At 41.7% G+C, this 13,405-nt stretch overlaps 1 long non-coding RNA gene across 1 annotated transcript in view; it reads left to right on the forward strand.

The window, feature by feature from the left end:
• Positions 1-13,405, forward strand: part of LOC144223929 (uncharacterized) — a 392,187-nt gene that overhangs the window by 138,403 nt on the left and 240,379 nt on the right. Inside the window, exon 3 of the long non-coding RNA XR_013332877.1 lies at positions 7,653-7,770. This is a non-coding gene — a long non-coding RNA (uncharacterized LOC144223929). The remainder of the gene's footprint in view (positions 1-7,652; positions 7,771-13,405) is intronic.

Here is a 13,405-nt window from a genome sequence, read left to right on the forward strand (position 1 = left end):
ACACCCATCAATTACCCTCCATTGTCCCACAGGTTTTCTCCGGATTTGTTTTCCCTTGTCTCCATCCCCTTTCTCATTCCCAGAGATACAGTTACAGCCTGATAACCTAGCCAGGGCCCTAGTCTTGTTCTCTTCCACCCCGTGCACAAGCAGAGACCAGCCCCCAGTGTCTGAAACACATGTCAGATCACGTTAGGGCGCTTCCAGTTTATCGGATCCCCATATGCATCCTGAACAACGTCACGCCTCAGACGCCAACTTGGCCCTTCTGCAGTGGCTGCTCGGGTTTGCACCATTTATCTGTCTTTCCCGTCCCTGGAAACATACCTTTTGAGAGGACATGTCTTGCTCACTGTTACATTGTCTGTACTTTGCACAACACTTGACATGGGAAATGTGCTCCATAAATGTTGGACACGTTTATGAGTTACAAAATGACTGTTTAACTGATAGACCTGCAACTTTGATGTTCCTGGTTCTTTATTCATATCGGCCACTGGTTCTCAACTGGGCATGATGTTGCTCTGCAAGAGACGTTCACCAGTGTCTGCAGACATTGTCGATAGTCCCAGGGCAGTGGGGTAGTGACCATGGCACTGAGGGCAGTGTCTGCGGATATTGTCGATAGTCCCATTGCAGTAGGGGTCATGACCATGGCACTGAGGGCAGTGTCTGCAGACATTGTCGATTGTCCCATTGCAGTAGGGTGGTGACCATGGCACTGAGGGCAGTGTCTGCAGACATTGTCGATAGTCCCATTGCCGTGGGGTGGTGACCATGGCACTGAGGGCAGTGTCTGCAGACATTGTCGATAGTCCCATTGCCGTGGGGTGGTGACCATGGCACTGAGGGCAGTGTCTGCAGACATTGTCGATAGTCCCATGGCAGTGGGGTGGTGACCATGGCATTGAGGGCAGTGTCTGCAGACATTGTCGATAGTCCCATGGCAGTGGGGTGGTGACCATGGCATTGAGGGAGCAGAGGCCAGGCGTGCTGCTGACCATCCTGTAATGCACAAGGCAGTTCCTCATGACAGGCATCCAGTGCTGTACAAGGCAGTTCCTTATTTGAGGCAGGGTATCAATACTGCTGGGGTTGAGAAAGTCTGATAGACAGTAATGGTAAAATATAGTCTTTAGTGGATTCCGTTCAGTTGTTCACCACCAACAAAGCAGTTTATTTTATTTCCTGTCTTCTCCATATTTTATAGGTGCTCGTTCAGTTGAACTTTCAGTGTGCAATCTGTTTTTATGCCCAGGGGTGAGTGTGGAGAATTAGCATAAGTATTATATCAGTGTTACAGTTAGCTCTTCTTTGAACACTGAAATGCATGTCAACTGTGTTCTCTGTTTCTTATTTAGATTTATAAGCAAAATAGGTTCTGCTTCATTTGTGAAGTACACTGATATTAAATGTATACAGAAATAGTTATCACTTTAAGAAGTTTTCCTTTGTGGGTAACTTATTAGATGTATTTCAGGATTGTGAATTCATTTATAAAAGTTGAGGGGGGCTCAGCAGTCTAGAAAAGCACTACCAAGGCAGGTGAAAAATGGTTGCTGTACCCATGCACACTGGTGCTCAGGATAAGGCATAAAACAACAGGTTAATTGAGAATAATTGGTTGCCTAGCAGCAGTGTGGAATTCAACAGCACTGGCCCGTTTGTCTGGCCTGAGTGATTGAGAATAAGCAGTCTCGGAGCCACACACACCAGCATGGAGACTCAGTTCGTGTCAACAGCATACAGATGACTTATCACCAGCTGATCAGAGTTGTATATGTATGCCAACCACAGAAATCTAACAAACCGCTTTCTTGAAACGGAAAATCTTACCAGGGTCACTCCCTCAAATGAATGGGGGCAGAGTCTGTTGGAATTTGTTTTCTGTGAGAGGCAGTCAAAACTCAGCTGCATTTCAGTCTGTAGATTTCTAGGACTGATGCAGGCAGCGGCCCAGTTCTTGTTGAAATCAGAGCCTCCATACTCCAGAGCTGCTTCTGAGCAGAGGACTCAGCCCATGATTTGTTTACTTAGGCCGCCATTAAGTTGGTATAAACTCACCTTCCTGGACTTTTCATGGATTCTCCTCTGTGATTACTACCCCATCACTAAGTTGGTGGAGCAGTTTCAGCCTATATGAGTTTTACGGCCAAAGGAGGTTCTCAGAATGTAAGTAATTAAGAAGTGGAGACATTTTCATGCTGTTGAGTCGTGATTGAGGAGATTAGCTGCTTAACTCACTGAAACCCTTGATACGCAGCAGTGTGGCATTCCATAGACATAGACGTGTGTAGGTATGTGGATAAATATTTATACAAGAGTGGGCTCTGCATTTCTTTTCTGTTGCTGGTTTCTGTGAGCTGCCCTGAGGGTGACTGATGCTTTCCCCGTGTACCGTATATAGAAACAGCACAGACCTGATCCACCTGCAGAATAAAACAGGGCAGGCCTCTTGTTGAGGCCACTTCGTAGTCACTGTTCTCCTGGATATCTCATACTGCAAAAATAGAAGTCTAGACTGAGTCCTGCTGCTTCTGTATTCATTTATTTGATGGAGAGGATCGATGATCTCCAGTGAATGACATAGATCAATGTGGGTGACCATGGGTGGTTTGGTAATTAAAACTCATGAGCGCTGCACCATTTGGGAATTCGTTAGACAAACCAGTGTGGGGATGAAACCTTGTCAAGCCTAATTGCTGCAGCTGCTTTGATTTATCTGAGGAAAGTCTTCCAACTTTTGGAAAAGGTGAAAAGAGTCAGGTCTTTGGAAGTCTCATGGTCTGGTTTATTCTCACCTTTCTGAAGTGTGATAAATCCTTCTCCCTCTCAGATGAAGTGAGAACAACAGGCAAACACAAAAATATGTTGGCAGATTATCTGAAAAGAGCCGGGTTCATAACATTTTTTTCATACCACCATATATTTTCAATTTCTGTTGAGTGCTAAGAATGTTGTGGGAGAAAAGCAACTGCATGTTAAGTATTAAGTCCTGAATCCAGGTGGAAGTCTCCATCCAGTTGCCACCATCTTGAATGCCCAAATGGATGTTACATTCTTTGTATTCATGGGTTATATATCAAACCAGCTACAGGTAGTGTGATAAGGTCCCCTCCCTAAGCAAGGGGCAAAAAAAACAAACCTCAAGGCAACCTGGCTATAAGCATATATGACATCCCTCATATGCATATATGACATCCCTCATGACCTTGTAACATGAGACCACTTAATCAGATTGTGTGTTTGTGTGTTGCCATATTTGGGAGACAAAGAAGTAGGAAATGAGTAAAAAACTACACCACATGATCTTTGGACTCAGTTCTTTAGGTATGAACCCAACTGAGCTAGTGCCAGCACTAATAAAGTTGTTTAACTTTAGCCTCAATGTCACGACTCTGTGTGAGAATCCTGCTACAGTAGTAATTGTATATGTATACATACATACATTCACACATACACATTAGGAATTTAAACCACTCACTCACTGGGACACCAAAGGTTGTTTTTTTGTTTTTGTTTTTGTTTTTTAAAGAGAGGGTACGAGTGGGAGAGGGGCAAAGAGAGAGAGATCCACAGAATCGGAAGCAGGCTGCAGGCTCTGAGCTGTCAGCAGAGTCCAAAGTGGGGCTCCAACCCAGGAACCATGAGATCATGACCTGAGCCGAAGTTGGATGCCCATCCACCTGAGCCAACCAGGTGCCCTGGGACACTAAAGTTTTTGAGGCTTTTCTGTCGTAGTTAACAGAAATTTACCTTTACCATGTAATTTCAGATGCCAAAACACCCACTGATAAAGGACAGAAGCAGGACGCCTTAGTGCTCTGTTTGTTAACATCCAACTCTTGATCTCAGCTCGTGTCTTGATCTCACCATCGTGAGTTCAAGCCCCACGTTGGGCTCCGTGCTGGGTGTGAAGCTTACTTAAAAAAAAAAAAAAAAGAGAGAGAGCAAAAGCAATTTTTACATACCATGCAAGCTTTGAGGAGATTGAACCACATATGTTAATGGTATGAAGTGCCCATGCAGTTGGTACACAGACAGGACGTGGTAGGCTTATTTCCACACGACTGGCAATGTATCCTCTATGTGTGGCTGTCTAACCCGTTGGGGGAACTGATGTCCTGGTCTCTGCATCTGTCCTTTTGCTTCGGCTGGGCCACTTAATCCTGTATGTTAAGTTTAACCGCCTTCCATCTTTAAGACCATTGTGGGACTTAGTATAAAGTCCTCAAGGTTTTGTGCAAATGATATGATAATCAGATTGTGTTATGTCACTCTCTTGTGACATGGCATCTGCCTTTTCTGGTTCTGATGACCAGATCCATGACCTGTGACATCACTGTCCTCCCTGAAACCCTAAACTGCCAAACTTGGAAGTCTCCCAGACCTTGGCTTCAGGAATGCCAATCCTAGTAATGATCGTCCAAATGTGCATGTGGATGGTAAGGGCTTGAAGTTGGAAAAGAAGGAGCAGTGGGCCCTTCTGAAAGGTGCCCTTGCGTAGCTCCCTTACCCCTGGGTTTGAATTTGTTTCGTTGAGCTGATCTTAGAGCCTGCCCTGGGGGGTGGTGCTGTTGCGGGTGGGGAGAGGGGAGGGATTCAAAGCCTAAGACTTTGAGACTCTGCTGTATGATGCGTCTCCATGCCCCAGTCCCCTGTCCGCCGCCGCCTCCTCCTCCAGTGTGCCGTTCTACATTGACCTCTGAGACTCTGGATGCCTCTTCACCAAGTGGTATTAGTTGGTGCAGTAACCTGAGTTTCCATGGTGCATCATGGGGCACCTGGCTGGCTCAGTTGGTTGAGCGTCTGGGTCTTGATTTTGCTCAGGTCATGATGTCATAGTCACATGGGATCCAGCCCTGTATTGGCCAATGCTGTGTTGAGCGTGGAGTCTGCTTGAGAGTCTCTCTCTCCCTCTGCCCCTCCCCCACTCGCACTCTCTCTTTAAAAATATAATTAAAAATTCTTTTGAATGTGGCAAAGGTTGCACAAGCAGTAAGTGGCAAGTGTGAATGTACACTCCTGATTGATCCATTCCAAAGCCTAAGTGTTTAACCTTGATGCCCTTCCACCATCCTTCCGCTTAACTCCTGTTAGCTTTCCTTTGTGCACCTGACTGACTCACCCATGGACCCATCTTCTCTGTGTTGAATTTGGCTTCTATCTATCTAGGAATTTTAGCAGCTCACCTCCAAATGGGCAGGGTTGATTTCCGGTTGTCACCAGTCTGATGTCACCTATCCCACCATTGACAGCCACACCATGCCTGAGTCCTGAGATAGAATGCGATAATCTCTATTTCTTTACCCAGGGTGGGGCCGGGGTTCTAAAGTACACTTTGATGGAGAATTTTCACTGAAATAGGTCTTTTGTGGCCCCTTGAATCTAAGTGCATGAGTTTGTCATTTTCCGGTTCTGCAGTATTCCTATCACATATGTGGAAGTACCTAGGAAGGCACTTTCCTTACTTCCTATAAATAACTCCATAAGATTCAAACACACTGGAAAATTTTCACCAGCATCTTAGGGTTTCATCCAAGGTCATCATTCTCTTGCTTTTAATGCCTCATGCTTATGCAAGTCATATTATCACTACAGGTAAAATTTCAGTGCACAATAAAACACTACTCCAAATACTAAACAACACTGTATATTGTCGTGGGGTGGGTTTATTAGGAAATTTCCAGCAGTCCATTTGTAAATGGTTGGTTGAATTCAGAACACTTTTTCTCCTATAAATAATGTTGTAAATCCTAGAAGCATTCCCAGGATGTCGTATAAATAACTACTAAATCCAAATGTAGCTGTATTAATAGTATAAGAAGAGTCCATTTCTTCCATTTCCAGTAACTAAACCATGTGTTCTAAATATGAACATTATTTTGAGTAAAAGATGCCTGTACTTTAACTGAGAAACAGTTTATTTGAAGCCAGTTGGGACATGATCCTCTCCTCTATGGTGTATTAAATGGTTCCATCCCACTTAGTCAGAGTGCTTTGACTGTGCTGTACTTAGGCACTCACATCTGGAGATGCAAAGGGCACTTGCCTAATTGAAAACAGTGCCATTTAATTTCATCACTGTGCCCAAGCGTTTTTAATTTGTCCTCATGTTGAAGTAAAAATATGCTAATCTGCCAGGTGAAAACGTAGTCAGATTCAACAGTATTTTAATTACTTACAAGGAATAGAACCATCTTTCCACCTTTGTCGAATGAGTTCTTGAAGATACTTTCGGTGAATAAGGGCTGTTCTGGCTTAATGCTGTCATGTGACCACATCTTCTGTTGTAATGTGGTTGACCAGTCATCCTCACAAGGTGGTGGTCAAAATACTAACCTGCTTAAGTTTTGAGAATGAGTTTGCTGTACTCTGGCCTCAGGAGATGTTAAAATGCAAAACTAGGGAGTTTTATCGCATTTGATAAATTAATACCTCTGCACCTAAAAAAAAAAAGCTGTTACTTGTAAGAACATTTAAANTAATGTTTGTTTATTTTTGAGAGAGAGAGAGAGAGAGAATGAGTTGGGGAGGGGGAAAGAGAGAGGGAGACACAGAAACTGAAGCAGATTCTAGGCTCTGAGCTGTGATGTGCGGCTCGAACCCATGAGACATGAGACCATGACCTGAGCTGAAGTCAGAGGCTCAACCGACTGAGCCACCCAGGTGCCCCACATTTAAGAACATTGAAATAGCATTGCCACTGGTCGTTTCCAGTCTGTGTTCCAGCGTGGTCAGAGCAAGTGAATATTCAAGTTATTTACATTTTATTTCACCTCCCGTCTTCGTATCATGCCATGCCTTGAGGTAGTTCTTTCCGACAAAAATTGTCTTGCACTTAATATGAGCACAGCTGTGGGGCTGATCAATGGCCAAGAAGCCTTATTAATTATTTCTGTAGCTGTTTGGTTTATTTTTGTAACATCAGCATCTTTTTTTTGCCTATATTGAACTAGTAACTAGATCCAAGCTTCAGCAAGACAAAAAAGAATGCTTCAGAAGCTCTTGACCAGGGAATTTGCTGTGGGTCAAACCCAGTAATATATTGTGTAAAGAACAGTCTGCTTTGTGAAGTGTGTAAAAGTCCCCGGTAGAAAATAACACACACACACACACACGCATACACACACAGTTTGGCTACATTCACAGTTGTAGGACTGTACCCAGCTCGCTCCTACTTTTCAAAGTCACAGAATATATGCTGCTGCATCTGTACGTGTGCACAACAAACTTTTCAAGTATAGGTCAGTGCACATGTGTCTGAATATGCAAAGTAAATGTTTTCATTTTTCCATTGAAATACTAAGGTGTATATAGTTGTAGAACATTAGTTTAAGGTTTTGATTTTTCATTCTGAGAAAAACTATCTTTAATGTGACTTTTGGGTCAAGAGGTTTATTTAATGAAAACAAGGAGGGATAACGAGGCAGCAGTGACCTTTCTGTGAAGTGTTGGTCACGTCTGATCAGCATCTCCTGATGAATGAATTTCCCACCTTAAGAGGTGGCACTGTGTGTACTTCTGTATCGTTTGGGGGGATGGTAGAGGATGAAGTGACCCAGCGCATGCAAATGCATTTTGAAAATACAACCTGAAAGAAAAAGAACAATACGTATTTTATAGTTACATCTCTTTTGGTGGGCCTGCAGAGAAATGGAGACCATGAGTTCCGGTGCACATGTGGGAAAATCACACCAGTCGAGATAAAAATCTTCCTCTTGGAGCCTGCATTACTGAAGACACTGTGAGGAACTATACGACATAGAGGTAAATAGGACACGTAAAAAATAAAAAGCCAAGAAATCAATCAATAAGAATTCAAAAAGCAGAGAAGTGTGGCATTGGTAATACAGCAGAGGTAATTATGGGTTGAAGGCAGCCATTGCTGGAGGGTTCAGAGGAGAAGGTGGCTGAGGATGGGAGACTTCCCGAAGGTTCTCCTTGGAAGTTGGGGTTGGACTTCAGCCTTGCAGGAGGAATAAAGTGTGTGGATTCCGTGCAGGTTGGATAGACATGTTCAGAGAGGAAATAGCGAGGCAACCCGATTTCACACGTGTAGGACGTGCTGAAGGTTTCCCTGCCAGCACAGATGGTAGGTTCACCATCACCTACCTCGTGTCCCACGGGAAAGCTCCATCACAGAGAAGCCACTTAGCGCTGATCGCTGTGGCGTGTGCCTTACCAACTCTGTGCAATTTAATTCCCACAGACACTTCCCGAAGGTTTAGCGTCTACCCTTTACAAACTTGGGCACTGAGGGAAACCATAATAATTACATTCAGTGGTATGCAGCTAATGACTTGAAGGCAGCCCTGTCCGTCTCCACATCTCCATCGATTCTGCCACTGCTCTGCTGTGGCTTCCTCAGCGTCACGTGGATGGCTCAAATTAAGTGTGGAGCTAGGACCTGGTCTTCTGTCTCCCGTTCTGGTGCCTCTAATGTTCCACCCCCTTGACTGCTCCTATGTAGGGACTTCTCTGTCGGCTAAGTACTTTCACAGATCTTGTCTTATTTTAAAAAATAAAACTCCTTCCCGAGAGTTGGATCAGATAAATATGCAGAGAGAGAGATGGAGAGAGAAAGAATTTAACCACATCAGCATTGCTAATTGCCTAGCTGCTTGGAGAGCTTGGTATTTTAACCTAGAGCTTCTGACCCTGAGTCCCTTGATCATTCTGTGCTATTGATTTATTTTGAAATGAGTGATCTTAGGGTGTCTTATGTGGAAACTTAATTTGCGTGCACTCTCTGTGATAAAAATCAAGAGAGTGTCAGATACAACGGAAACACCGGGAGAAATGTATACAGATTGGCCAAAGTCACCTTGAACCCAGCAATTCAAATATTCTCCAGTAGATGTAGGATCTCCAAGCAAACTTACAGAACAGCTTCATCAGTGGGAGAAAATGCTCTGAACACCGCACACTTGGAGAAGGACTGATCTTGGGTTCATAGCATTTCTCTGCCCTGCCATGAGAGGCATCATTTATAGTCACGTTGCACAAGAAGATGGTTATTCCAGTTTATAAAAAAAAAAGGTGTGACTTTTTTTTTTCCCAGACTTCAAACATATCCTTATTCTTTACATGTAAAACATTCTCCAACACATTGTCCTCTGAGTTTGGTGGGGTGGGTAAAATCTTGGTCACTTAAGAACTGTCCTGAAATCCTGCTTTTCCCATTACTTTCTTCTAGGGATTTTTAAGATTTTTGCCTCACCTGTTTTCTGACCATTATTTGTGTCTCTCTGTGAATCTGAAACTCATCTTTGGTACCTGTGCTGCCTGAAAATTGTAGTCACATCTTAGGGTATTGCAAAACAAGACACAGTTTCATAACTTTACCTATTTTTTTTCACTTTTCACTTGGCGCTTTCCATATCATTCTGTACCTTGTCATCATCTACCAGAACTAAAATGAAATATATTTGCATTGTTGATTCTTCATAAGAATATTGTTTAAATCCAAACCTGAAGCTTTGAAGGAAGACTGCATGTTAATAAATAGAATAGATCGCCTTAAATTTCTTGATGATCCTAAAATGTAAATGTTTAATTCCTCACTTAATCTTACAGGCTGTCTAAATCTCTATAAACCCCTTGAGAGAAGAGGCACATATTACATATAATCAGGGAGACTTAAAATAGTGTTTACTGTTGAGAATCAGGATTTCTTTTGCATTTCTTTTTGCATTTCCTGAATAGCAGTGTGATTATGGAACCCAAATTTAATTTGTCTTCAAGGGTCAACAGTTAAGAACATTTTTATCTACTGTCTTTCTGAATCAGGGGCAGTATCATACATCATTTCCTTTTGGATCAGTTTATTTTTAAGATATTATTATTGTTCAGGGCACCCGGATAGCTCAGTTGGTTGAATGTCTGACTTCGACTCAGGTCATGATCTTGCAGTTTGTGAGTTCGAGCCCTGCGTTGAGGTCGGTGCTCACAGCTCAGAGCCTGGAGCCTGCTTTGGATTCTGTGTGTGTCTCTCTCTCTGCTCCTCCCCTGCTCATACTCTCTCTCAAAGAATAAATAAACATTAAAAAAAGATATTATTATTCATAGTTAAATGATTTTAGATTAAACATGAGGTTGAAACTGTATTCATTAAAACAGTGACTGAAAAACACTTCTTTTAACCTATAAGTAAAATTTCATTCCATTCACAACTGTCATGATGACTTAACCTTGGATAGTAAGTCTTAATTTGATATGACATAAATGCATTTAATTCACTATAGATCAGTGTCTATTTTTATAGTAAGTGAAGATAGTAAGCAGTTTTCTAGTACATGAGGCTAAAGCTACTTTTTGTACAAGGGCATTTTCTGCATTGATGCTTATTTGAAACTGACAGAATGTCCACATTTTTATCAGTAGAGGAAGATGATGTGTGGCTTCTAAGTGAAGCAAAACCTTGAAGAAAAAAATAACTTACATTAAAGCAGATAACATTCTGGCTAAGGAGAAGACAGAAATTTTACTATTAAAAATTCTTAAAAACTACTAAATTTGCTTTGCAAAAAGTCAATCAGTTTTTTTCTCCATGATTGCTCGTGATAGAAAAAAAATACTCTGCAAAATTTAACTGTGCACTGACCCCAAATTATTCTCTGAGTCTCTCTTCAACTTGTAATGTCAAGGAAGATGTTGAAAGAAATTAGATTATGCCTTACAAAGTTTATGCTTAATCCAAGTGAGAAGAGAAACACATTTGCTCTGTATCAAGTTAATTTCCATACACAGGATACTGTACATTAAAACATTTAAGAAACTGTGAACAATTTTTTATTAAAGTCAGATGCTTTAAACTCTGGGGTGTCAGTCTTTCAACATCTGAACTACTACAGGAATATCAGAATTATTCTTTCTGTTCTTACATTCATATTATCATATTGGGTTCTTCCTATGTACTACAGATTAGTAAATGTCAGCCCTTTGCTGAATTCAGTTGGCTACCCGTTTTATTGGAACGTATCCTAGGTTATTTATTTACGTGTTGTCTATGCCTGCCTTTTGCTGCAATGGCAGAGTTAAATAGCTGCTTATGTGGCTTGCAAAGACCAACATATTTACTATCTCACCGTTTACTGAAGCTATTTATAGATCCCTAGTATGTATCAGTATATGTCATTTTTATAGGATATGCAGGAAATTTGTAAGAGAAATACAGTTGATGGGTCGCCTGGGTGGCTCAGTTGGTTAAACATCTGACTCTTGGTTTCGGCTCAGGTCATGATCTCAAGGTTCGTGGGATTGAGCCCTGCCTCGGGCTATGTGCTGACCGCATGGAGTCTGCTTGGTTTCTCTCTCTCTCTCTGTCTCTCCCCTACTCTCTTTTTCCAAATAAATAAAAAATAAACAAACAATTTTTAGAAAAGAAGAAATACAATTAATTTATTAAGCTCAGGATAGCACTACCTGGGGGAGCATAATTTTGTTCTGATCTCTGCTAAAAAAAAAAAAAAAGTACAAAAATCTATTCATGGTTGGCTCTGAGAAGCCTGAGCTTAAAACATTGATAGCTAATATATATTACTATTTGACACTGATTTCATTTAGGCTGTGTAGTGCTCTAGTATACAGTGCTAACATTGTCTTTTAAAAATTATTGCAATTAAAAATTCATTATACTTAATGTATGGATGTGACAACCAAAAAACTATTGTATTAAAAATAGAGTTTTAAAGATAGAATGGATTGCGGACCCAACCTGATCCTTTTTGCAGGAGAAGAAAACATGCTGGAAGATTTTATTTTTCCTTTTCACTCTCACAGGGTGATTAAATAATAACTAATTGAACTGCATTTAAATCCTGTCAACTACTATTTATATTTCTTTGCCTCTGATCTCAGCTGAACATATTCCTGGAAGTATATGAAAATATTTCAGTATTGGTCCAACTGTCAATGAATCCAATCTGAAGGTTTACAGACACACTTTTTGGTATTTGGCTGATCTTCTACCATATTGTTTCTTCTTACTTTTTATATTTCTCCTGATGGTAATCTAAAAATGAATGAAGCATGCCCTGTGTTATCAAGGTGGCTAACTTTTTTTAAAATTTCTTTTGATGCTTATTATTCATTTTAAAAAAATAATTAAATTTTTTTTTTATTTCTGAAAGAGAGAGAGAGATGAGAGAGAGAGAGAGAGAGAGAGAGAGAGAGGCAGCATGAGCAGGGGAGGGTCAGAGAGAGAGGGAGACACAGAATCAGAAGCAGGCTCCAGGCTCTGAGCTAGCTGTCAACACAGACCCGCCCTGACGCGGGGCTCGAACCCATGAACCATGCAATCATGACCTGAGCTGAAGTCTGATGCTTAGCTGACTGAGCTGACACCCAGGTGCCCTGAAGTTTATTCATTTTTAAGAGACAGAGACAGAGTACGAGCAGAGTAGGGGCAGAGAGCGAGGGAGACAGAATGTGAAGCAGGCTCCAGGCTCTGAGTTGTCAGCACAGAGCCTGACGTTGGGCTCAAACCGACGAACCATGAGATCATGACCTGAGTCGAAGTCAGCCGCTTACCCGACTGAGCCACCCAGGCGCCCCAAGATGGCTGTCTTTAGCAATGCTCATTGTGACGTCTCAGTGCCTTTGTCTGTGTTTACAGTTCCCTTGGCACCAGTTGGTAACCTTGGCTTGTCTCAAGTAAAGGGAGAAAAAGAGAGATGAAATCAGAACATAAATGATGTCTTTATCCAAAGAACACCAAATGATTTCAACACAGGTTGTTGGATGAACGTTGTTCTTCCAGAAAGAGAGCAGCACGTGTGGGTGGTGAGGTGAGGGGGATTACAGTCGAGAACATCACTCTGAAGTTTTGAATGCCAAGTTCAGCACACCTGCACCTGCTTCCACAGTTATGTTCTCAGCAACCATTCAATTTCAGCAGTGCCACAGCTTGTATCACATTAAATTAACAGTAGCTCGGGTTTTATCATCCTTGCCGTTTTGTTTGCCTTTGACTTGTAAATTTGGTTTGGTTTTATTGTTGTAGTATGCTAGAGATCGAGGCGTTTATAATCAGTTTATATTTGTATATACTTATATAACATGAAGATGCTAATTGAAATCAGTGCTAAAGATCAAGGAGAACTTTATTTTTTCCTTGATATATATATTTTTATTAAGCCTATTTGTTAGAGCAGCTTTAAGTTCACAGCAGAATTGAGCATGAAATACAGATTTCCCATCATGCCCTGCCCCCACATAGGCACGGCATACCCCGTTATCAGCAGCCTCCACCGAAGTGGGACAATTGTTACAACTGATGAACCTTCACTGACACATCATCACCATCCAGAGTCCATATTTTACATTGCACGTCGCCCTTGGTGCCGGACATTCTGTGGGTTTGAACCAAAGTACAATGGCATGTTTCTGTCATTATAGTGTA

This window comes from Crocuta crocuta, unplaced genomic scaffold (genome assembly GCF_008692635.1).
Source record: "Crocuta crocuta isolate KB4526 unplaced genomic scaffold, BGI_CrCroc_1.0 scaffold221, whole genome shotgun sequence".
NCBI classification, from domain to species: domain Eukaryota; kingdom Metazoa; phylum Chordata; class Mammalia; order Carnivora; family Hyaenidae; genus Crocuta; species Crocuta crocuta.